Raw genomic sequence first — 26,838 nt, 5'->3', positions numbered from 1 at the left:
TGATGATGATGATGATGATGATGATGATGATGATGATGATGATGATGATGATGATGATGATGATGATGATGATGATGATGATGATGATGATGATGATGATGATGATGATGATGATGATGATGATGATGATGATGATGATGATGATGATGATGATGATGATGATGATGATGATGATGATGATGATGATGATGATGATGATGATGATGATGATGATGATGATGATGATGATGATGATGATGATGATGATGATGATGATGATGATGATGATGATGATGATGATGATGATGATGATGATGATGATGATGATGATGATGATGATGATGATGATGATGATGATGATGATGATGATGATGATGATGATGATGATGATGATGATGATGATGATGATGATGATGATGATGATGATGATGATGATGATGATGATCATCATCATCATCATCATCAATATTTGAATAAGAGAAAAAGAGAAACAATGGGAAGTGGGTAGAGTAAAGACCACAGACAAACAGACGTATTACTCTTCAAAACGACCTGGCACATGCATTTAACGATCAATTCAATTTTCATTTGATTTGTGCGATTGTTCCACCAGAAACACTATTGTGGATTTAGCACTAAATTGGTGTCAGAAGTACCTGCATTGATTTCCGCTACCTTTCATATGTGTTAAACATAACGTCGGAAGTACTGAGCTGTATCCAGCTTTTTACGCTACGATGAGGGGTGATTCATTTTTGACAGATGCTGCCGACAGCCCATACAGCATCAAAGCAGTCAAAAATTTCAGTTCAATGCTCACAAGCTGTCAAAAATTTTCACCTTGAACTTTCGCAAAGCTATTTATTTGAATATATTAACATTAAATGAAATTATAAAATTATTTCTTTTTAGGCTGTGATCGTGTTCCATCTAGGTGTAACAAACAATCACGAGTAAACATTGAGCAACTGGTATAATGATTGTAAATGTTTCAAAACATTTCCTGCTGTGGAGCGGACCTGGTGTGATGGTTAGAACACTTGACTATCACGCCGAGGACCTGGGATCGAATCCCACTCCCGACAAACTCGCAAAATGTGAGTTCTTCCTTCGGAAGGGAAGTAAAGCGTGGGTCCCGAGATGAACTAGCCTAGGGCTAAAAATCTCGTTAAGGACAAACGTCTTGAAATCCCGCTTCAACAGTGCATCAAAACTTCAGACGCACAAATCTCAAGAAGCAAGCTTCAAAGAACAGTGCATTTCAATATTCTGTTCTTGCTCACTTGTAATAAGCTTAAAATAAGAAGCTCAGGTGCGCTGATTCTGTTTACGAAGAGATTTGTGCCCTCGAAATCGTGAGTAGGTGTCAATGCCGCCCATTGTAGCGGCCATTTTGGGATTCTAACAAGTCTGTCCTTAATACAGATAAAAAAAAAAACATTTCCTGCATCAGTTCCGGAGCCGTTATGGATCAAGCTCGATTCGGAGTTCATAATTTTCTGAGTTTCAACCCATAAAATCGATAGCAGTATGCAAGCCATCCACTTTACGGATTGATTTCAATATTCTTGATAAAATAGTGGTTATTCATTCCGATCTTAGTTGGATTTCTGTGGTAGTCCTTCAAGTGCTTCCTGATGGAAATTCTAAAAATGGTCACGAATTAGCTCCTCCCGTTTTACCCCAACTTCACATAAGGGCTCGTCCATAAACTTAATGAGCCGGCGGTGGTGGTTCTGACATAGGTTCTGGCTAAAGTTTTCTATTCATACAAATTTCGGCCATATGATGGTATGGACAAACGTGTACAAAGGGAAAAGGGCCCCCGATTCTAACAAGTCTGTCCTTAATACAATAAAAAAAAATAAAAAAAAAATAAATAAAAAAAAAAAAAAAAAAACAGTTTCTTGCATCAGTTCCGGAGCCGTTATGGATCAAGCTCGATTCGGAGTTCATAATTTTCTGAGTTTCAACCCATAAAATCGATAGCAGTATGCAAGCCATCCACTTTACGGATTGATTTCAATATTCTTGATAAAATAGTGGTTATTCATTCCGATCTTAGTTGGATTTCTGTGGTAGTCCTTAGATTTATTGGCATATTTCCCAACTTTTGGAATAAAAGATTAAAATTGTCCTTAAGGGGTGCTATCATGGAACTCAATGACGAAAAGACTTGAACGGGTTTTTCACTGCGATAAGAGGTAGAATTGATCGGTTTTCCCCAATGTCCCAAGATCCTCTGACATTACTAAACCGTTAGATTGAGTTATTTCCTTCCTGAAAAGAAAAAAAAATGCATTAAAGATTCCAAATAACACTAAAACCCAAAACTGTTGCATTTCTTACTACAATAACAACGGTTACAATGGTAACGTTGCTATGTGAAAACTTTTGACAATTCGAGAGCAGTGAACTGAAATTTTCAGCTACTGTGATGCTGCAAGGGCTGTCGGCAGCATCTGTCAAAAATGAATCACCCCTCATCGTAGCGTAAAAAGCTGGATAGAGAATCAGATTTACTATTGTACGTGCAGTTGAATCCCGGAATTTTCGACTAGCGAAGTTGGATTTTTCTCCAAATCCGTGCGTCGGACCTAACTTCGGAAGTGGTGCGCTATATAGCGGACAAGGTTTACTCTACAGCGCATCACTTCCGAAGTTAGGTCCGACGCATGGATTTGGAGAAAAATCCAACTTCGCTAGTCGAAAACTCCGATTTTCAACTAAATTGAGAATATACAGCGCACTACTTGCGACACCAATTTGGTGCTAAATCCACAATAGTGTTAGATTGCTTTGACGTTTACCAGTGTTCACGTTGCTGAATGATGCAAACGAAAATTACAGGCAATTTGTGTAGTAGTGTGCGTGTCCGCATAACGTCAAATCGAAATCCATCGTTGCCAAAAGTGTCGCGTGTCGTTCTACCAACAGGTGGCAGTGTGCTCATGAAAATGACATCGGGCAAAAGTTTACGATGAATTTCCTCTAAGAGTTACGTCTGTTTGTCTGTGGGTAAAACTAATTCTTTGCGTGCAGGAGGCTGAAGCCTGGAGCACATAGCGTCCGTTCCGTCGAGGTTTGCGTTTTTTTGATAGTTTTCTCATGGGAAATGTGTCAAACTACTGTCACGCACACGCAAACGTATGCATTGTGTGGGGCGAGGTGTGGGGCACTTGACTTCCACTTAAACAAAATATGTTTAAATTTGATTTAATCTTTTTTGTTCAGTGTTACTTGCAGTGTCGTCGAGACTGAACAAGTTTTGACAGCAAGTCGCAAAGCGTTTTTTGAATGTTTCCGAAGACGCACCGACGACCACCGAGGAGAAGCGCGATCTTCATCTTCGGCAGGCGAGCGTCGCGACGGTTGATGAAGCCGTAAGCAGCACAAAATATTGACAATTTTGAAAAGTTTTAATAGAAAGTGTGTCGGGTGATGCAAATAAATATGACGGTCATTAATGACCAACTACACTCCAAAATTCTTCGCATAACACCCCAATCAGTTACTAAATATATAGAAGAGCCTGCAGGCTTCCGAGATCTGACTGTGTGTTCTTTGGAGGCTTCATTTAAATATTTGTATGCCGACGGGCAGTGTAATCGTGTATTGATTACAGTCAGGGACGCCAGGTCAATTTTTGAAAAATCTGGATGATTTACCAAGTTTTGTCTGGAAAAGTGTGGATCGTGTGAAAAACCCCTACAAATTCCGGGCAAAACCTTACAAATTCCGGAAACAAATGTCTGGATCTTCCAGATTTTTGCAAAATGGGACCTCAAAAATCTGGATAAATCCAGATAAATCTGGAAGGTTGGCAACACTGATTACAGTGCGTTTGCGTCGTTTGGGAACCGCTAAATCGCCCAGCCAACGCGACGCCAGCCAGCCCAGCACAGTGTTTCGTTCAGTCAGTTCGACGCGACGCCCGCCTGCTCAGTCCCACTGCGAGTGCCGATCGGTTCGGTTGTGTTCTGGTGCGGTAAATGACTTCGTGGTTCTCCTTTGCGCCGTGTTGGTTGGTGGGTTGATTAGTGTATTTTCCTTTTGCTGCTGCATTTTTGCACCTCCCCCTGACCCATCCGCTTGTATAGTGTCCGAGTCCGAGTCTGTCAAGTTCAAGAGTCAGTGAGCGTTTTATCCGTGCGGATTTCCCAGCCAAAGAGGGGGAAAACTATTTAAAAACCACAAGTATTTCGGGTGTCGCGGTTTCAGGTGCAAGTGGCGGAAGCGATTTTTCACTGTTGTGCAAAACAATATTGCACACCACCGCAGAAAGTCTTGGAGTGTTGAGAAAAGTGCAGCCAAGTGGGATACAGAGAAGAAATAGATCCGTGGGTGAAGAAGTGCCGCGCCGACCAGAAGAAGAAAGCAAAAACCTCGGTGTAACCGAGAGGAGAAAGAAGGAAAGGATTGCAGAGCAGATTCTGCTGCTGCTGCTGTCACTACTGCTGTGCGTTGGCCGGGGAACGACGGACGGGTAGGTGTTTTCTCCGCTGAGCGTTGTTTGATAAATAAAATTAAGTTGAAAAGTGAACGCCCGAGTGATGCAAGATTTGCAAATTAGAGACTGCTTTCATTGACAGCTCTATCGCGGGGAGCCGCAGCGGATGAAAATAGGAGTAGGTACATACCACGTATGTGGCAACCCTAATCCCACCTAATGCATCTGACAGGAGCCAACATCTATCGTGTATCCACAATGGAATCCTTTGTGGATACACAAATGTTTACATACAGATGTTGGATTCTTAAAAATGGCGGCCTCGCACCCTGGTGGTACATACAGTAGCAAGCGCTCGAGCTCTGGGTTACGTGCCTTCAGAAGGGTTTGTTTTAATACAGTATGGGACATAAAAAAGCCTGAAAATATTAATCGGCACCTTATTCTCAGTCATAGTTTTACTTATTTCAATTTTAATTAATCAATACTTTATCAATGCGTAACATAATTATACAGGGTGTTAGGTTCCTGAGTGCAAACTTTTTAAAGGGTGACAGAGGACCATAAATGATGAAACAAAATGTTCTACGCATATGGTCAAATCTCAACCGTTACGTAGTTATTGAACTCCCCATGTTTTTGACTCATATTGCCTTAATTGGCTATAACTTTGAAATGGTCAAACTTATCGAAGTTTTTTTACACTTATTCGAAAGCTTATTGAATTTTCTATCGAATGTCATTTTTTGAGTCGATTGGTTTAGTTAAATAACTAAGTTTTCCAGAGCAAAATAGCTAAAAAAAGTGTGTTTTAATTTGTTTATTTCAATTATCTTTGAAAGATGCCTAATAAATTAAAATTCTTTCTTTGGAAAAGTTGTGGCCCCTATTCCACTCTACAGTTCGTTCTTTGACGCTAAACTTCTAACTCTTATCGTTTTCTTGCAATTTTGATTTAAATGTGCGGCACAATGCGCAAAAAAGTGCTCACCATGACGATTATTGCAAATTTATGATCTAAAATGCGACGTTTAAATCAAAATTGCAAGAAAACGGTAAGAGATAGAGTTTTGATGTCAAAGAACGAATTGTAGAGTAGAGGCCACAACTTTGCCAAAGAAAGAATTTAAATTATTACGTATTTTTATAGATAATTGACAAAAACAAATTAAAACACACTACTTTTGAGCTATTTGCTCTAGAAAACTTAGTTATTTAACTAAACCAATCGGTTCAAAGATGCCATTTGATAGAGTATTTAATAATCTTTCGAATAAGGGTAAGGAAACTGCGATAAGTTTGACCATTTCAAAGTTACAGCCAGTTAAGGCAATAAGAGTCAAAAACATTGGGAATTCGATAACTATGTAACGGTTGAGATTTGATCATATGCGTAGAACAATTTTTTTCACCATTTATGGTCCTCTATCACCCTTTAAAAAGTTTGCACTCAGGAACCTAACACCCTGTATAGTTTGTCGACAGAATCGTATTCTTCCATAATTAATTAGCATCATAGATTGATGATTATCTAAAAGGTACTCTCAGAAATTCTACAAGGGATCTTAGGGGCTTTCCATAAACTACGTAGACTTGGAGGGGGGTCTGGCCAAAGGCTACGGTCCATACAAATTATTTTCGAAAATTTTGTATGGACGAAAGTCTACGAGGGAGAGATTGCCAAAATTGAGTCTACGTAGTTTATAGACAGCGCCTTAGAATTATACTCAGGAAAAAAATGTTTATTTTTATTTTATTAGAAATTTTTGGAGGGTTCCCTGTTAAGAGTTTTAGGAGAAATTTCTGGAGGAAACATGTTTGAGGAATTTTCGCAGAAATTTCAGGGAAATCCTCGGAGAAGCTCTTGGATAAACTTCGTAAGGAGTATGCTTTCGAGGAATTTTCGTAAAATTTTTGAAGAACATTTCGAAATAATTTCTTGAACATTCCTTGTAGAAATTTATGGAGATTTTTTTTGATGAATTTGATGAAAAAATGATGATATGTACCTTCACAGAAATTTTCTGAGGCATGTTTAGAAAGATATCCCGGAACTGTTTTTGGAAGAATTCTTGAAAGAACCAGAAGCTTCGCAATTACACAGCGCAACATTTTTTGTCTCAAGAGCAAACTTCTGTGTCTCCGAAGGTTTTTGGGCCGCTGAATCCGAATCTGGGCTCAGATTTGATCCAACACGTCACAATTTTGAGCTATACCTCAATTTATAGGACAAAACATGCGGTTCTGGGCTTTTTTGATTGCAAGCCATGAAGCATGGAAATATATTTTTTGAGCAATCAAAGGATAAATTGGTCCTTTAACATCTAAATTAACGACTCCATGCAAAATATTTCGTTTTACCTAATCAAATTTGATAGATTTAAGCATTTTTTGTTAGTATGAAAACTTGCATGCAACTTTTGGAAAGTGACTTGTATGGGAAACATCGTACCTAACATAAATCGCTTAAAACTATCAAAATCGATTCGGTAAAACGAAATATTTTGCATGAGTTGTTAATTTAGATGTTAATTGACCAATTAACCTTTTGATTGCTTAAAAAATATCTCCATGCTTAATGGCTTGCAGTCAAAAAAGCCCAAAACGCATATTTTGCCTTTTAAATTGAAGTATAGCTCAAAATTGTGACGTGTTGGAGCAAATCTGAGCGCGGATTCGGATTCAGCGGCCCAAAATCTGACAGAAACACATAAGTTAGCTCTTGAGACAGACCAAAAGTTAATTTTTGTTACGCTGTGTTATTTATGAAGGAATTTTTAGATAAAGTTTAGAGATATTCATAAATTTATGTCTTCCGGCAAACTTCTGGGGGATTAATTTCTAAGGGATCCGAAGAAGAATCATTGGAGTAATGTCTGAAGTTAGTTATAGAGAAATCCTAGCAAGTATTTTAGAAAAGGAGAAGCTATGTGCGGGAATTCCTCAAACACAAAATCAAAACAATGAAGACGTTTGCGGATCACCTTCTGCTATTCTGCTATTATCAACGCATCCCCTGGCTTTCGCCCATCTGCGTTGTCTTTTCACTAGGCAATACGTCTACCAATTGATGTTTATGGGCTTGCCGGACCAAGTCATGTAGCTAAGCCAAACACCCCACCTACAACTGTTGGGTAGGCACCATTGTCCCGCCCACTGGTCTTTTACAGCTAGTTGTAGGTACATGTGTGCATGTAAGTATTGGAGTGTGTGTGTCAGTGTTGGTGTATTGTAGGCGCCAACTCGTTCTAATCCACTCTGATAGCTAACACCCTATTGAACCATTACCCTTAAATTTGGCAATCTATGAAATAGAATGAGTTAAACGCCGGAAAAAACAGTCAGTTAAATCAAACAAGGAATATTAGTATTAAAGCGAAGATACAACGAAGCAACGTCCCGAACCTCGAGAGCACAAACCCCAAGAACCAAATGACAGGCAGCGCCGATAAGTCGATCGACTGGCCACCATCAGTGAATAACCAATCGAGTAAACCCCCCAGCACAAACTGCCACCAGCTCTCCCGACCTGCGCCCAACAAATCCGAGGCACAGCCCAGCCTTAGCTTCACCTTAAAACCAAAATCTAGATTACAGAGCACAATACTTCCCAAGTAACCACGCAGCTCGAGCCGCAAATCACGCACAACACGGCACAAATAAGACAAACTACCACGCCCGTACAACCGAAACCGACCTAGAGTAGAGAACGGTCTCTTTCCACTCCAACTCGGACTCAACTGCACCCACAGGGCAGCGCACCTCACCCACACCGCACTCATTCATGCATCACTGTCCGAGCCGCACGATCACCTGGGTTGAGTCTATCTGCATGACCTCGCCCAACCCGTAACGCAGAGTTTAAATCCCTCTCTTGCATTACAAAGTACTCCCTCTTCCCAAAAACTAGGGATAGGTAATGTCTGAGACATAACCGCAATCTGACGTAGGACTAATCATCGTATGCATGCAAATGCTCTACGAATAAACAATATGCAGTTTTGAAGTATTTATTTCGTACAAGCTAAATATGAAAAGTAAATTAGCTCGTGCATTTCTAATTGAATATAATGGAATAGAAATGTTGATATTTTGGAAAGCAGTTAACTTTTAGGGCAAAAAATGGTCATCTAGATGCAATTGTACAAGCTTAGGGGAACCAACGTATTTTGGACACAGCGTTACGCCAATATATTTTGGACACTTCCATTTGTTTTGCCATAAGTGTCCAAAAAATATTGGCTCGTTGCTGTGTCCAAAATATGTTAATTCCCCTATTCATCGGTCGAGACAGATTTTTAATTCAATCCCTGGGCCTCGATTCCCGACGGACGAAAGGAATCCAACTCGCAAATTTGTTCGTCAGGGCGGATTTTTCATTGGATTTTGCTGCTGCCGCTGCCACCGCCGCCGCCGGCCAATCCGTGAAAGAATCGAGGCCCCGTCGGACGAAAGCGACGCCACTCGCAAAAACCGACCATCGGGGCGGATTTTCCTTTGGATTTTGCTGCTGCCGCTGCCACCGCCGCCGCCAGCCAATCCGTGAAAGAATCGAGGCCCCGACGGACGAAAGCGACGCCACTCGCAAAAATCATCCATCGGGGCGGATTTTTCATAGGATTTTGCTGCTGCCGCTGCCACCGCCGCCGCCAGCCAATCCGTGAAAGAATCGAGGCCCCGACGGACGAAAGCGACGCCACTCGCAAAAATCGACCATCGGGGCGGATTTTCCTTTGGATTTTGCTGCTGCCGCTGCCACCGCCGCCGCCGGCCAATCCGTGAAAGAATCGAGGCCCCGACGGACGAAAGCGACGCCACTCGCAAAAATCGACCATCGGGGCGGATTTTCCTTTGGATTTTGCTGCTGCCGCTGCCACCGCCGCCGCCGGCCAATCCGTGAAAGAATCGAGGCCCCGACGGACGAAAGCGACGCCACTCGCAAAAATCATCCATCGGGGCGGATTTTCCTTTGGATTTTGCTGCTGCCGCTGCCACCGCCGCCGCCGGCCAATCCGTGAAAGAATCGAGGCCCCGACGGACGAAAGCGACGCCACTCGCAAAAATCATCCATCGGGGCGGATTTTCCTTTGGATTTTGCTGCTGCCGCTGCCACCGCCGCCGCCGGCCAATCCGTGAAAGAATCGAGGCCCCAACGAACAAAAGGTATCCAACTCGCAAATTTGTTCGTCGGGGCGGATTTTCCTTTGGATTGTGCTCTCCAGTCGCCGATTGATCCGAAAAGAATCGAGGCTTCATTGGACAGAGGGCGGTCCCACCCGCTTACTCATCCGTTGAAGCGGATCTTTTTTGGGATCTTGCTGCTTCCACCGATGTCGCTGCTTGGAAATTCGTGTCCGTCCGCTTCTGTGTGTGCCGATGAAATGGTCGAGATGAGTGGTGTGCGTCACTTATATAACTTACGTCGTGTCGCCAAGCATCGTTCTGATGCTTGGTTGTGATTGGTTGGCTAAGACAGGCCCTGAGTTTTTACTAATTTTCAATAGTTGTTTGATTGAAATCAATAGTTTCCTCCTATTTACAGAATTGCTGGCAATATTTCTTATCATTTGATGTGAACATATCGAAAATTAATTCATAAATAACTAAGTAATAGGTGTTCAAAATCTCCCCTGCAAACGTAACGGTCTCGATTTTCAGAATTTTGAAATGACACCCGGTATAGAAAAGAGAGACGTAGTCCTACGTCAAAATCTGTGCGTGGTATAAATGAGATCTTAAGGCTGAAGAAATCGTCACCAATACAACCGCCAACACTGAGCACTCAATGATGTCGGCCTTATCAACGACGACCCCCTCAGTCCCAAACCCAATTATCCCACACTACCCAAATAACCACCCTGCTGAAGCCGTAAGCACCGCACGCACAAAGCACACACACACCGACACGCACCACCCCACACAAACCACCAAGGCCGAACAAAAGCGGAAACCGGTGCCACCACTGCTGAATCACGACTTTTTCAGTATAATTCAGCAATCGTAGATCCATTCCTCGACCCTACTCAGCCCTAACGGTCCATAGCAATGCCTGTCAATATATGCGCCTCACACATGCAACCCCTACACCCTAACAGTATGGTCACTTGGGTATCCCTGGGTTTTGACATGATGGTCAGGGATCACAGCCATCAAAACGTTCCACACTTTATCAGGGCTTACGACCTGTAGACATGATGATTTCTCAATAGTTTCAAGCTCTTTCGGACCTTCCGCTATTGAAGACCATCATGGCTAGCGGTGTTAACAATGAAGACGTTTGCGGATCATCTTCTGAAAAAAATATTGAAAGATGTTTTAGGCATTTCCGGGGGAAGCTATTAATAAAATTGATGGAATACTCAGAAATAACTTCTTAGGTTTAGATAATTAATCGATGAGCTTCTATAGGGATTCTTTTCAAAGAATTCTCAAAATAAGTTTTGAAGGAATCCTTCCTCTTTGAACGAATTGTTGTAGTAATTCTCGAGAATGTCGGAGAGATTTGAGCAGCTACCTGGGAATTTCTGTTGCAATTTTTAAAGTTGTTGTTGTTGTTGTTTGTTTATTACCAGGGATTTTAACCTGGTAATAAACAAACAACAACAACAACAACTTTAAAAATTGCAACAGAAATTCCCAGGTAGCTGCTCAAATCTCTCCGACATTCTCGAGAATTACTACAACAATTCGTTCAAAGAGGAAGGATTCCTTCAAAACTTATTTTGAGAATTCTTTGAAAAGAATCCCTATAGAAGCTCATCGATTAATTTTTAAAGTAACTTCTGATTGAATCCTTGGAGTAAACCTTAAAGAAATTTGTGAAGATTTTCCCTCAAAAAAAAAAACCAAATTATGAACTATATAATAAGAGAACACTCGGACGAATTTCTATAGGAAAACCTAATAAACTCTCTAAATAATGTCTGATTTTTTTGTCTGTTTTAACGAGATTTTTAACCCTAGGCTAGTTCAATATCGGGAGTGGGATTCGATCCCAGCAAATAATGTCTGAGAAAACTTCGTTGGAACTGAAATTAATTTATTCAATGGAATGATCAAGCTTTTGGAACACTTATAAATAGAATCTGGAATGTTTTGAAAGTTCCATAGAACAGTTTTCAAAAGCGTTTTTGTTTAATTCCTGAATATTTTGATCTAAATTTTAAAAATTGCTGATGAAACGGAATAAACTGAGATACTCTATAATTCCCCTAAAGATCATGGATGAGTTGGCAGTAGAATCTTTTCAATGTTTTCATGGCAATTTCCTAATAATTCATTTCAAAATCAAAGCAAACCATAAAAATACAATAAAAAACCTCTGGCTTTGGCTGATGTTACTTTGAAGTGGCTTTGACAGTTGTTTGTTTTCTCCTAAATTCCTCTAAAGATTCTTCAGAAGCGTCCCTAGCAATGAGTTAATCCTATTGATTTCCTGATAGTTCCCCTAGGAATTGGTTCAGGAGATTCACTGAAAATTTCTTTATGAATACCTCTTATAGTTCATCGAGGAATATCTCCAAATGACAACCAGAAATTGTTTCAGAAAAATCGACCGAATCCTCCATCTTTTCCTTCAAGAGTTTGTCGAGAAGTTCCTTTAACTGTTGCTTTTAGGTTCTCTGTAATGAGATTTCCTTCGGAAATTGCTCAAAAACCTCCTTCGGGAGTTCAGCAGGAATTTCGCCCAACAGTGTCTCTAGAAGTTTTTCGTGGAAAATCGCACAGAACCTCCTGGAGGAATTTCAAAAGGAAATGCTGGACAATCTATTGAAGAAACTTCTGTGGAAACACTGACTTGAAAGAATTCTTGGAGAAAATCAGGTAGCCATTTGCGTTGCGTTTCGTAGATTGCATACTGAAAGTTGTCATGTCAAAACTATTCTATTCTAATTGCTTATAGAATGCTATTCGGGACGGAATAGCTGTCCAATTAGAGGTTGAAGTAAGAAAGACATGAAAACTTCCATTGCCGGCCACGCCCATCTTCTCCGTTACGAGGATAGGAAAGGATGTGACGAAAGGCCAGCGACTCACCGGCGCCCCATAGGTGTCAAGCAGTTGGATATTTGGAATGGGTTGATTTGGGATTCACTATAAGCGAGTGATTTGAGTAGTAAAAAAATCATCGTTTTATATTTGCATGATTCGTCGAGAAATGGTGAGACTTTTTTTACGCGGTTTTTAGAATTTTGAACTGAGTTTTTTTTTACGCGGTACGTATCCCCCGCGTAAAAAAACCTGACTGTACAAAAACTCAAATCAAACGGTTTGAAATTGACTTAGTTATAGCAGCAAGTGCCCAAAATAGGTACACCTGCCCAAATGGTACAAGACCCTAATTTGAAAATTTTTCGTTCTCCAGTAGATTGTTTCAATCAAAAACTATGTGTTGTGGCATTCAAGCTGTTTACCATCATTGGATAACATCATGTTAACCCGCTGTTTCATCTTGCCTCACCCGTTTCAACTCGCCCCGGTGTACCTTAATATCCAACGTTTTAGGTATTCAAAATAAGTGATGTTTAGAAGTACAATTTTTATATTTAGAATTATAAGCCAAAACGTTGAATATTCGATGGGCTAAACGTGCTTTGAACTAAGTTTTTCTAAGAAATCAGTGTATAAAAAGTTATTAGAAGAAATTTTTTTGAGTGTCATCCTAAGTTTGTTAAAAAAATAATACGTCTTGAACCAAAGAGACAAAAATATGTTTATTGTTATCTGAAATTATGGAAGGACCGGATTAAAATAAATACTTCAATGCAAATGTACTTTCGACTTCCAACTCAGAATGACAAATTTCCAAAACTATCAACACGGTGCATTTTTGAAGACTTTCAATCTAATGTAAAAACTTGATTGTCCCAAAAACCAATGTTGAATATTTCATATTCATGACGCAACCGTGCAAGAGTCATGCTGATCGGTTCACCCGTTCGTGAGTTTTGTTGCCTCAAAGGTACATCAAACTCATTTTTTTATATATAGACTAGCTGTACCCGGCAAACTTTGTCTTGCCTACTGCGTTTTTGACGTTTCAAGTTTCTATCCAAGACCAAGTCCCCGGTCACAAAATGTATGGAAGATCGATTTTCAAAAACTGACAATTTTTCCATGTTTTTTGCCTCATAAACCTTCCTTGGGTGAAAACTAAGACCAAGCCCACTCATGGGCTCAATCAAGCGTTTTAACGTTAAGTAGAGCCCCGAACAAAGAAGCGAACTGCACCGGTCGCTGCTAAGTAAGGCTCGAAAGCGAAAAGTTCACGTACGGTTCGTAGCAGGGCTTAGAATATAGAGACACGCAAAGTACGGTCTCTATCCGTAGGCTCGTGTGCTCTCTCGCGTGTAGCTCTCTGGGTAGCGTAAAGAGGAGACGAAAGAACATGAGTATGGATTTGTTGCCAGGTATATAGTTTCTAGAGAATGATTTTCTTGTTTTGTATAGGTAGGAATTTATTTTAGTTTGCATCAAATATTTGAAATTTTCAACCAATCAATATCATAGATCGTTACACGAATAACACAACAAATTGTCTGACATAGAATTGTGATAGAGTGACAATACAAACGCAGAAAAATAATAGGTTTAAATTGACAAGCTTTGCTTAAGCATGTTATGAATGAAGTTTCCGCTTCTTCGCCAATTTTAGGTTCATGCATATCGAAAAAGTATTGATTTTCTCTTGAAAATAGTTACGATTGCTCATAATCGCACCTTTAGTTTTTGATTCGGCCGATCGTTTCGAAACTAATATTTGAAGAAATGTATAGTGATTCAGTGAGTTTTGCTGTTTTAACACGTACATGTTTGAGCCGGGTTTTCTACGCAGCAAGTAAAGCTTAGTTTCGCACATTTAGAAAAATGTCCAAATAAATAACTCGCGAAGTTCGTTCCGACAAGTTTCAAAATTATCGTCATCCGACGCAGATTCCGGTGAGAAGATGTGCGTATTTTCTAACCCGAAAAGAAACTATTTGACGGTAATAAGTGACCACACGGTTTTCTTTCTTCACTTTCCGGGCTGAGATCCTCCGCTTTGAAAGAGCTGTGCCTCGCGTTTCGTTTTGTCGTGTGTATTTCAAAAAGGCAAAAGAGTTTTGGTTTGATTGCTGTTTTTGAAAATGGTGGTCGTCAGTGGGTGGTTTATTAAATATAAAATTAAAAATATAAATTAAATAAACGAGACATTAGGAAGACCTTGCCGAAATAAAATATTCTGTACTCCAAGTATTTCGAAGAATCATCTTTGCGCGTAAATACAACGCAGTAGACCAGGCCGCTTTGATGCATGTGTCATATCCCTGATATGCTGCAAGCATCAGTATTGACAAGAAAAGTAACACGATTGCTTTCCAGGGTGATTCCGCGTATGTATGAGATTAGATAAGAGTAGTTACGATTTTTCAAAGATGCATTGACTGTACCTAACTCAACTCAGATATCACAGAAACACTACAGTTATTTATTTTTGTAAAAACTAAATCATACCGGTAAAAATCTTAAAAAATGTAATCGAGCTGCCAAGTTTCACCAATTAAAATAGGCGGTGTGCAGGACTGCCATATTGTAGGTTCCTCGTTATAGAAAAAGCAAGGCGTTGGATGTTAAAATACAACAATTGTTGTATGAAGTGCCAAAAAGGAGAGTGGGCTCATTATGTACTTTGACAAATACGCAGTCTACTTCAAGCGCATAGAATCTGCTTCCAACAAAATATTCATATACCAGCATCCAAAAGATACTAAAAGGTTGTGACTGAGTATAGAATTAGCTGATGTTAAAATACACGTTAATGAAAAAAGGTTGCGCAAACTTATCGCAGACTGTTAGAAGACAGCTTCTACTATGACCAGGATTTAAGAATCTTGACCTACGCGAAGTTGTAAAGGAGACAACTACGTTATAAATGTGTTGGAAATGCAAGGGATGTAATTATACAATAAACCTAATTATTAAAAAAGATGCTCATAATCTCAAATTCAGATAAATTTCTTGAGAGAAAGGCAACATGGATATTGAAGAGTTGGATATTATTTTGGATAAAAATTCAACCTACGAGTCATACAGTAAGCAACAAACATATAATTTAAAAAAAAATATTGCTTGAATTCCGGGATTAAATACAATCATACATTATTGAGAAAATGATATCTTCAAACGCACCAAAACTGGTACAAATCTCCAAGGGAATTTTTTATTTGAATTCAATTTTTACTAACAGTTTTCAGTCTTATCCAAAACCCCATCTTTCTTAATATGAGCACAAATTATTATACTGAATAAGATTTGCAATGACCCCATAGAAATACACAAAATATTGCGATGATTTACAGAAGTGCAAAAAACCGATGGTACGGAGAGAATAGAGACCACCGGTGCGCAAAGGCGACCGATCATTATTTTACTCACATGGAAACGAACGACCGGTGCGAAAATGGGTTGATAACGAAATTAAAAATCGTTAACGACGTGCTGTTGCGTGTGTAGTATTAAGCCCACGGGTGGGCTTGGTCTAACACAGTGATTCCCAAAGTGGGCGAAATCGCCCCATTGGGGGCGAAAATCAGGCCCAGGGGGGCGAAAATTTTAGAAATACAAATTGGGGGGCGAAAATACTAAAAGGGGGAGGCGATTTTTTCAATGATTGGAAAACATCGAAAATATTGAATTAAAAGTCGAGAAAGTGAACTGAATCATAAAAACTCCCTGACATTCAAGCTTACAGTTCAAGTTTTGTCTAGAATAATAAAAAATGCTGTGACTATTAAACAAAAGCATCGACTTAATTTTACCGAATTATTGGAATTTATGTGGACTCTTTGGCAAAATTGCTAGACAAGACCGCTACACGTATTTCTGAAGGGTTTGTGTGATTCTGGAAATCTAAATAAAAATATATTTAGAAACTCCTATATTGAACATTCGTGAATCGTGATTAGTTTTTGTCAAAATTATGAAAAGAACATAGTTTTTTACGCGAAATGATGAGATAAATTGCATTTTAACTCATAGGCGGACTTCATGGAATTTCCAAGCAAAAACATCAATATCAGACGAATTTTAGAACATTTTGCTGATTGAATTCGTATCACAGTGTTTACAAACAACTGTGTTTGAAAATATTTCAGAGAAGCTTCTCGGAGGAATTCCAAATTTTACTGAAGTTAATTTGGAAACATTCCAAAAATTCTGCGTAAAATAATGGAATTATTCCATTTAAATATTCCATTTAAATCTAGTCATGAATGCTGCATATTTATTTATTTGATAATTTTTTAAAACACAGAAAGCATTCATATTTATACGAAGCTCGTTGATTTGAATCTGGAGAAACGTAACTACTTTTGAAAATACACCAATATTTATTATTATTATTTTTCTTTATTATCGAGATTTTCAGCCCTCGGCAACACACCGATATTTTTCTGAGTTGCACTTTCACATTACATATGTTTACAATTGTTTTAAATTCTCCACCAGTGTTATTTGGCTACTTATGACCAAACATTGAATCTCAGTTGTTGAAAAAGTCCTTTTAAAATGATAATGATAAAACATCTGGTAGGAATATCGAGTGTTCATATGTGTTTACAGTTCGTTCTAATTCGATTAATAAATGTTCAATTGACAACGGTTTGAGAAGTAGGCATAAACACGATTTCAAATTTTTATAAGTACGAAGAAAATTCACTATATTTTTTTTTTTCAAATGCGGAAAATCAACGCATTTACAAAACAATTTAATGAAAATGAGAGTGACACAGATATAGATACACTGAATGGCACTGCTAGATTTGCCACAGTAGCGCTTTTAAAGGCTTTAGCTAAGCACAGTTTCAGCCTTCTAGTATAGAAAAAAATAAAATCGCACCTAGGGGGGCGAAAATACTTTTTTGAAGCTCTAAGGGGGCGATACCTCCTAAAAGTTTGGGAAACATTGGTCTAACAGAACAAAACTAAGACGATCAAAATCGGACCTTCCGTTCGCAAGTTATGCGCGGTCCCACGTATGCCACTGCATTTTTATATATACTAGCTGTCCCGGCAAACTTTGTCTTGCCAAGCTAAGATGGTTTGACAACTGTTGAGGTCATTGCTGCACCGCACTCTAAATTGGTTTCATTTCGGTTATGTTGATTTTCTTCCCAATTTATCAAAAATCAGTACTTTATCAATGTTCTTACTTTCTAGGCACTTCGAACTCATTTTTATGTATATAGATATAGATAGATATTTTCTGCTGTTTCAAAAATTTATCCATGAAGCAGGTGAAGAAACCCAAATTCTGCAATTTGCGGCTTAAGCCTGGCTTAGCGCTGCTAAGCCACCTCAGAGCACCGCTTAAAATAAGCCACACTTAACGTAAACCGTAGCTTTATTAAACCGGGTTTAGTGGTTAAGCCGAGGTGAAGAAATCGAAAAAATGTTAAGCCCGGCTTAAAATTTTGCTAAGCCTGGTTTAAAACTTAAGCACGGGTGAAGAAATCGGCCCTTAGTGTAGTGCATGTCGCATTACTCAATTGCCATTGAGGGGCAATAAAGTATCGATTTTGATACAGTTTTTGTTTTGTTTTCTTAGGGGCGATTTCTTCACCCTGGCTTAAGCGTTAAGCCAGGTTTAACTGTATGGGTAAGCCTGGCTTACCGGTTAAGCCGAGGTGAAGAAATCGGCCCTTAGAAAACAAAACAAGAGTACTGATATTGGCCATGCATCGGAAACATAGCATCACCCTTGTTTTACTGCTAAATTCTCCCCAGTAGGAAGTTTAGGACCCGGGTTTCAACATTAGCAGCAATATCATTCCAATAATGGAACATGTGTTCAGTAATAAGAATTCTAGTATGTTCCTTACGTACTAGCAGTGCGTAAACCCCCTCAACCATTCATTCCTCAGCACGGGTCGCCTGACACCTTGGATTGGGGTTACCTGTTTGGTGGACTTTTACCCCCGGAACAGGTGGTCCGTAGTGCTATTCTAAGCCGGCAGCTACACGGGCAATATATTGTAGTTAAGCTTAGACATTATTTGACCTTGGTTTGAACTTACAATAACAAAATAAGTTATTATTCACCTATTTTCTGGAACAAATTCTGTTATGATTTTTGTTCTTTTAATTAGTTAACTCTTATTCCCAACATTAGCATTAGCATTACGCGAGTCGCACAAATTCGTAGGTGGTACAGTCCTAGACCGTTGTTATGAAGGTTGCCTCCTTCCCGTCCGAACCAAAGCACAAATATTTGGGACTAATCTCTGACTCTTAGACAAGACTGACGTAATCCTTCAATGGTCTAGCATTGTCCTGGCCACGTCCTTGCGACTGCTGAGGGATGGGAAAGGATGATTAGTTTTGGACACCTATAAAAAATGTAGACAGCTCTACGATCTCTTCGGCCTAGGTGTCACGGGAATTTGGGTGTTGTTAGTGGAAGGGTAAACTCCAAAGGATACGCTTGGTCAACGCACACCTTTGTTAGACTGCTTCGAATCAGTTGTCTACCCAATTTATTCTGGTGTCCTCGTCATCTTGATGACATTTAGTTGAATTCCCGACTAGAAGATTCTAACAAAAATATAACATAATTATAACAAACCATGATATGTATAACTCATTGTGATATAATCATGTTTAACATCTTTGGTGTTTAAAAATATTATAACTCAATTGTATCATATTGTGTTATAAATGTTGTTCAATAACTCATTGTGAAATAATTTAGTTTTGATTCCTTGACATTCAGAACATCATTTTACACAATTGTATCAAAATATGATATAAACTAGTTTTCTTGAAGCTAAAATTTATATCATACTGTGTTAGAATTTTGATCTGATTATAACAAAATAGGTTATTATTTTGATTAGACCGGTGTACTTTTTGTTACGATTTTAGTTATTTTAACATCATCCTGCATCTAGTTTATAACATAATAAGTTATAGAAAAAAATCATAACATCATAACACAATGTGTTATAAACTTGATATATTTTTCTAGTCGGGTTACCAGATTTTTCGGTTAAATTTTTAGTAAAAAGGAAAAAGGTGAGCTTAATCTGATGTTTAGATTTAATTTAATATCTCTGACAAGCTATCATGTTGTTGCCAAAAACGAACATTTCAGTATTCCAATTTGCGCAGTCCCACACTGTGGTGAAAGATCGCCTCGTCTTGGCTTCTTGCATACGACGCATTCCTCACTATGCTTGCTCGCGTGTTCGCTGCTTGGTTGAGGAGCCCTCTAGCCAGGAGGGCAGAGGGTTGGGTGCGCCCTCCGTGGAATGTGAATGCTATCGCTGATTATGCTGATGAGAGGTAAAATCAACACTACCCTGGTTGTTGTTGTTGGTTTGGTGCTGTACAGAGCTCCTCTTCTGCTGTGGTCGTGTGGTTCAAGCGTAAAAGAAGATTCAGTCGGGTCGGTGGGGTATAAACTTGTTTCCCCTGCTGTGATGTGCTGCTGCACTTTGCGCTTTTTAGGGTGGTAGGGTAGGTATGGTGCGTCATCAACCCCCTTCCTGCACAAGCTAGAGGAGGTAGACAGAGGGGGGGCAGGCACACTATCCGAAGTTCGTCGAATAAATCGAGGATGCTGTCCAAGGCCACATGGCTGCTATGAGTGGTATTCCATTGCTGGTAGCGACGAGTTTCTTTCTAGTCGATGAGTTACTGCCATGTCAACCAAATTTTTGTTCATACCAAATAAGGATGAAGTTTTTTTTATTTCTTGTGTGATATCTCAAGTTGAACAGAGGTTGATTTGAATGTTCTCTGAGCACTTTCACAGTTATAAACTTAGAGCTTTATTTGTCAAATGACATTTTTTTGCATTCATATCGCGTGGTAGCCATAGCGATACATATCTCCAATGAGTATCGTAGAAATGAATATGCAATTGAGGTCAGTTCAAAAATACATATGTTTGATTTGACTATTCCTCCTGTTCAATGAACAAACATCTATAGATACTCTTAAATTTGAGTCCATGTAACGTCAGCTTTGTGTTTGTCAGCCCTGTACTATCCGGTGGCAGTTGACGACAAATGCTCGTCGATAGATAGATGTAGATATATAAAGTGAGCTCGTCGCGGGCATCCTGCCTCGAAGGCGATAAAGACGATCAATAACAAACCCAACAAGCCTCCCTCTTGGATGGTTAGCCAACGTGCTGACACGCAATGTTGTGGAAATCAAAATTCGGAATCATTCACACCAGTGTAGGTGAGAAAACGAACCGAAGTGAAGCTATTTCTAATTGTCTTCAAATTATCGAATTTGATCAACTTTCCTTTTTAGGTTGTGGCAAAAAATAAATACATGACATGATTAAAATTAGAATGTATACAATGTTTTGAAAGTAAATAATCAATACCGTGTATAACGTAACTGTAATAATTTCACTAGACAAATGCACTTTGCAGCACTCGAGCCTTACGTGTGCATGCACAAAACGCACGAGACGGACAGCACGAATCTACCTGCCACTTAAACTCAATTTGTTCAACACTAATTATAGCACTACTGAAGCCGATGTCAAACACGATATATCTCCTGTTTGGTCAGATGGGTGTAATTGTCCACTGTCACAAGAATGACACTCAATTCCACTCTTCATCGTGCTTTTTAATTCGGAATTGCTGGATCAATCATACAATTGTGTATTTTTTTTTAGAAATACCAAGGTACTTGGAAAGATTGTGTTCTGTGGTTCAAGAGCATCTGAACATGTTCCTAACCCTTATAATCTGAACGTACGATTTGCGTATTCAGGATCAGACTGGAAAAATCATAACTTCGTTATTTCTGGACCGATTTTGATCATCGACGTCCCAAAAGAACCGGTTAGATCTCTAGTTTTGAAACGTAAACCAAAATTTCAAATTGGCCATTTGGTTCCGGAGTTATTCCGGGACGTACTGGGGTATGTTTTTGGCCAGGCAAGGGGACACTTTCGTTGGGTTCCTAAAACTCAGCATGCGACATATCAATCTTCATGATTTTGCAAAACAAGATCGAAGGAAGCCATTTCGCGGATTTTTGACCACATTGGACTCGTTCCGGGATGTTCCGGGAACCTGTTCCTTCCGTGAAAATGGCCAATTTCATGTCTCTTCTAAACCTTAGCGTGCGACATATCAATCTTCATGATTTTGCAAAACAAGATCGAAGGAAGTCATTTCGTGGATTTTCGACCACATTGGACTCGTTCCGGGATGTTCCGGGAACCTGGTCCTTCCGTGAAAATGGCCACTTATATGTCTCTTCAAAACTCCAGCATGCGACATATCAATCTTCATGATTTTGCAAAACAAGATCGAAGGAAGCCATTTCGCGGATTTTTGGCCACGTTGGACACGTTCCGGGATGTTCCGGGAATCTGGTCCTTCCGTGAGAATGGCCAATTTTATGTCTCTTCTAAACCTTAGCGTGCGACATACCAATTTTCATGATTTTGCAAAACAATATCGAAGGAAGTCATGTCGCGGATGTTTGACCACATTGGACACGTTTCGGAATGTTCCGGGAACCTGGTCCTTTCTTGAAAATGGCCACATTTATGTCTCTTTTGAATCCCAGCATGCGGCATATCAATCTTCATGATTTTGCAAAAAAAGATCAAAGGAAGCCATTTCGCGAATTTTTGGCCACGTTGGACGCATTCCAGAGTGTTCCGAGAACCTGGTCCTTCCGTGAAAACTGCCACTTATATGCCTCTACAAAACTTCAGCACATGACATATCAATCTTCATGATTTTACAAAACAAGATCAAAGGAAGTCATTTCGCGGATTTTTGGCCACATTCAACACGTTCCGGGATGTTCCTGGAACCTCGCTCTTTGGTGAAAATGGCCACTTTTATAGCGACTCTAAGACTGATGGTTGAAATCCATTTGTTCGAATGTACTGGATAATCACCATGGACCTTTACTATTATTTGGTTCGATTGGCTTTTATCGGTGAAGCCGCATGTGTATTTGATTTGCGTACCGCGTTTCAGCTTACTACGCTTCAGCCATCATCAAATGCAATATGCTGATCCAGACCGAACAGCTTGGCTGGTCAAAACTAAACAGTTTAGTTTTGACCAGCCGAATGACAAATGGCTGAAAAAACTAATGTTGGTCTTTACATAGAATTGCAGATGTACAAAAGGAATATACATCAGTTCTAAAATGTAATCTGTGAAACGTTATAATTATTCAATTTGAAAAGTTTCAAAGAGTGCAAGGAATTTCTCCAGAGATCTTTTTATGTATTTCTGTAGGAATTCCTTCTGAGATTTCTTCAGGAATTTCTCCATATACTCCGGGATGTTCCGGGAACCTGGTTCTTCCATGAAAATGGTCACTTATGTGTCTCTTCAAAACCCCAGCATGCGACATATCAATCTTCATGATTTTGCAAAACAAGATCGAAGGAAACCATTTCGCGGATTTTTGGCCACGTTGGACACGTTCCGGGATGTTCCGGGAACCTGTTCCTTCCGTGAAAATGGCCAATTTCATGTCTCTTCTAAACCTTAGCGTGCGACATATCAATCTTCATGATTTTGCAAAACAAGATCGAAGGAAGTCATTTCGTGGATTTTCGACCACATTGGACTCGTTCCGGGATGTTCCGGGAACCTGGTCCTTCCGTGAAAATGGCCACTTATATGTTTCTTCAAAACTCCAGCATGCGACATATCAATCTTCATGATTTTGCAAAACACGATCGAAGGAAGTCATTTCGTGGATTTTCGACCACATTGGACTCGTTCCGGGATGTTCCGGGAACCTGGTTCTTCCGTGAAAATGGCCACTTATATGTCTCTTCAAAACTCCAGCATGCGACATATCAATCTTCATGATTTTGCAAAACAAGATCGAAGGAAGCCATTTCGCGGATTTTTGGCCACGTTGGACACGTTCCGGGATGTTCCGGGAATCTGGTCCTTCCGTGAGAATGGCCAATTTTATGTCTCTTCTAAACCTTAGCGTGCGACATACCAATTTTCATGATTTTGCAAAACAATATCGAAGGAAGTCATGTCGCGGATGTTTGACCACATTGGACACGTTTCGGAATGTTCCGGGAACCTGGTCCTTTCTTGAAAATGGCCACATTTATGTCTCTGTTGAATCCCAGCATGCGGCATATCAATCTTCATGATTTTGCAAAAAAAGATCAAAGGAAGCCATTTCGCGAATTTTTGGCCACGTTGGACGCATTCCAGGGTGTTCCGAGAACCTGGTCCTTCCGTGAAAACTGCCACTTATATGCCTCTACAAAACTTCAGCACATGACATATCAATCTTCATGATTTTACAAAACAAGATCAAAGGAAGTCATTTCGCGGATTTTTGGCCACATTCAACACGTTCCGGGATGTTCCTGGAACCTCGCTCTTTGGTGAAAATGGCCACTTTTATAGCGACTCTAAGACTGATGGTTGAAATCCATTTGTTCGAATGTACTGGATAATCACCATGGACCTTTACTATTATTTGGTTCGATTGGCTTTTATCGGTGAAGCCGCATGTGTATTTGATTTGCGTACCGCGTTTCAGCTTACTACGCTTCAGCCATCATCAAATGCAATATGCTGATCCAGACCGAACAGCTTGGCTGGTCAAAACTAAACAGTTTAGTTTTGACCAGCCGAATGACAAATGGCTGAAAAAATACTAATGTTGGTCTTTACATAGAATTGCAGATGTACAAAAGGAATATACATCAGTTCTAAAATGTAATCTGTGAAACGTTATAATTATTCAATTTGAAAAGTTTCAAAGAGTGCAAGGAATTTCTCCAGAGATCTTTTTATGTATTTCTGTAGGAATTCCTTCTGAGATTTCTTCAGGAATTTCTCCATATACTCCTTCCAGAATTCCGCTAGAGACTGCTCCAAAAATTCCATCTGGAATTATTCAAAGTATTTCTACAGAAATGTCTTCCAGAATTTTCACTAGAGATTATTCAAAAATTAATCCAGGAATTACTTAGAAATTTTGTACAAAATCCCTTTAGTCCATCCAAGTATTCCGTCAATAATTCGTCCAGAAATTACCACAGACACGGATTTCTTCAGATATTTTATCCCGGGAAAAAAATCTTGCTGGAATTTGCTAAGAAAGCTCTCCTGAGATTCCCTAAGGGAATGCTTCCGGAATTCCCCATGTGGTTTCTTCAGAAATTCCTTCAATAATTCCTCCAGAGATTAACCCGGGAATCTCTTCTGAGATTGTTTCAGGAACAACTTCAGAGATATATTTTAAAAATTACCCCAAGAACACTTCTAGAAACTTCCAGGAATTAATCCAAGACTTCCTCCAGGTACTGTTTAGGACCTTAGGAATTCCTCTTGGTATTGCTCCTGAGATTCCTCCTGGGGTTTCTTCAGGAACTCCACCAGGGATTTCTTCAGGAACTGCTGCAGGGATTCCTCCAAGAGCCCTCTACGAATTCTTTTTAGAAATCCTTCAGGAGTTCCTCAGGAATTTCAGCGATTTCTTTAGTACCTTCTGGGATTTTCTGCAGAAACTACTCCTGGAATACCCTCAGAAATTGCTCCTTGGATTTCTCCAGGAATTCCTCAAGGGATTCCTCCAGTAATTTCTCAAAGGATTCCTCCAGTAATTCCTACAAGAACTCTTCCAGGATTCCTCTGGAAATTTCAGCAGGGATTCTTATAAAATTTCCTACAGGGATTCGTCCAGGAATTCCTCTAGAGATTCCTCCAGGAATTCCTCTAGAGATTCCTCCAATCATTCCTCTACAGATACCTCAAGGAATTCCTCCAGGAATTTTTGCTCTGGGAATTTCTTCAAAAATTTCTCGTGGGATTCCTCCACGAATTCTTCTACAGATTCTTCCAGGAATTCATTCAGGGATTCCTCCAGGAGTTCTCCCAGGAATAGTTCCACGGAATTTCCCATAAAATTCCTCTAGGGATATCTCCAGTAAGTTCTCCTGGGATTCCGCCAGGAATTTGCCCAAAAGTTCCTCCAGGCATTCCTACTGAGGTTCCTCCAGAAATTGCTTCAGAGAATCCTTCACGAATTCCTCAAGGGAGTTTTCCAAGAATTCTCCCAGAGATTCTCCAAAAATGTGTCTATGCATTCCAGGAATATCTCTTAGAATTCCTCCAGGGTTTCCTCCAGGTATTCCTGCAGGAATTCCTCCACTGATTTATCCAGGAATTCCTCCAGGGATTTCTATAAGAATTCATCTAGGGATTGCTCTGGGAATTCTTTTAGAGGTCCCTCCTAGAATTCCTTTAGAGATTCCACCAGGAATTTATCTAGTAATTTATCCAGGGATTGCTCCAGACATTCATCCCGGAATTTCTGCGATGCCTCCAGGAAATCCTCCAGTTATTCCTTCAAAAATTCCTCCAGGGATACCTCCAACAAATTTTCTGACCACTTCCATTCAGTTCAATATCCCAACGTGCGACTCAATGATTTTTCAAAACAAGTCAGCTCAAATACCCAATAGCAGGTCTAAAGAAATTTGGCCGAATGAACATGCGAATGTAGGGGAAACTGTGTATTTTCGGCAGTTTTGTTCTCTTCGTCATGGGTTTTTTTTTCGAAAGCTGTTGAACCCAGAATTCCCAACTTCCCAACCAAGCTGAATTATACGTCCAAGTTTCTCCTGGAACTCCACCAGGGAGGCATCGCAGAAATTCCGGGATGAATGTCTGAAGCAATCCCTGGATAAATTACTAGATAAATTCCTGGTGGAATCTCTAAAGGAATTCTGGGAGGGACCTTTAAAAGAATTCCCGGAGCAATCCCTAGATGAATTCTTATAGAAATCCCTGGAGGAATTCCTGGATATATCAGTGGAGGAATTCCTGCAGGAATACCTGGAGGAATCCCTGGAGGAATTCTAAGAGATATTCCTGGAATGCATAGACACATTTTTGGAGAATCTCTGGGAGAATTCTTGGAAAACTCCCTTGAGGAATTCGTGAAGGATTCTCTGAAGCAATTTCTGGAGGAACCTCAGTAGGAATGCCTGGAGGAACTTTTGGGCAAATTCCTGGCGGAATCCCAGGAGAACTTACTGGAGATATCCCTAGAGGAATTTTATGGGAAATTCCGTGGAACTATTCCTGGAGGAATCCCTGAATGAATTCCTGGAAGAATCTGTAGAAGAATTCGTGGAGGAATCCCACGAGAAATTATTGAAGAAATTCCCAGAGCAAAAATTCCTGGAGGAATTCCTTGAGGTATCTGTAGAGGAATAATTGGAGGAATCTCTAGAGGAATTCCTGGAGGAATCTCTAGAGGAATTCCTGGACGAAATTTTATAAGAATCCCTGCTGAAATTTCCAGAGGAATCCTGGAAGAGTTCTTGTAGGAATTACTGGAGGAATCCTTTGAGAAATTACTGGAGGAATCCCTTGAGGAAT

The 26,838-nt window shown here is 39.8% G+C and overlaps 1 protein-coding gene across 3 annotated transcripts in view; it reads left to right on the top strand.

The window, feature by feature from the left end:
• The first annotated feature begins 3,913 nt into the window (after positions 1–3,913).
• LOC109404591 (lactosylceramide 1,3-N-acetyl-beta-D-glucosaminyltransferase) overlaps positions 3,914–26,838 on the top strand; it is a 142,742-nt gene continuing 119,817 nt past the window's right edge. For all 3 annotated transcript variants that reach the window (XM_062853187.1, XM_062853186.1, XM_062853185.1), the window contains exon 1: positions 3,914–4,465. The gene's annotated coding sequence lies outside the window, so the exon portion shown is untranslated. The remainder of the gene's footprint in view (positions 4,466–26,838) is intronic.

This window comes from Aedes albopictus, chromosome 2 (genome assembly GCF_035046485.1).
Source record: "Aedes albopictus strain Foshan chromosome 2, AalbF5, whole genome shotgun sequence".
Classification (NCBI taxonomy): domain Eukaryota; kingdom Metazoa; phylum Arthropoda; class Insecta; order Diptera; family Culicidae; genus Aedes; species Aedes albopictus.
The sequence above is the reverse complement of the archived record's forward strand: the minus strand, read 5'-3'. Positions and strand labels throughout refer to the sequence as shown.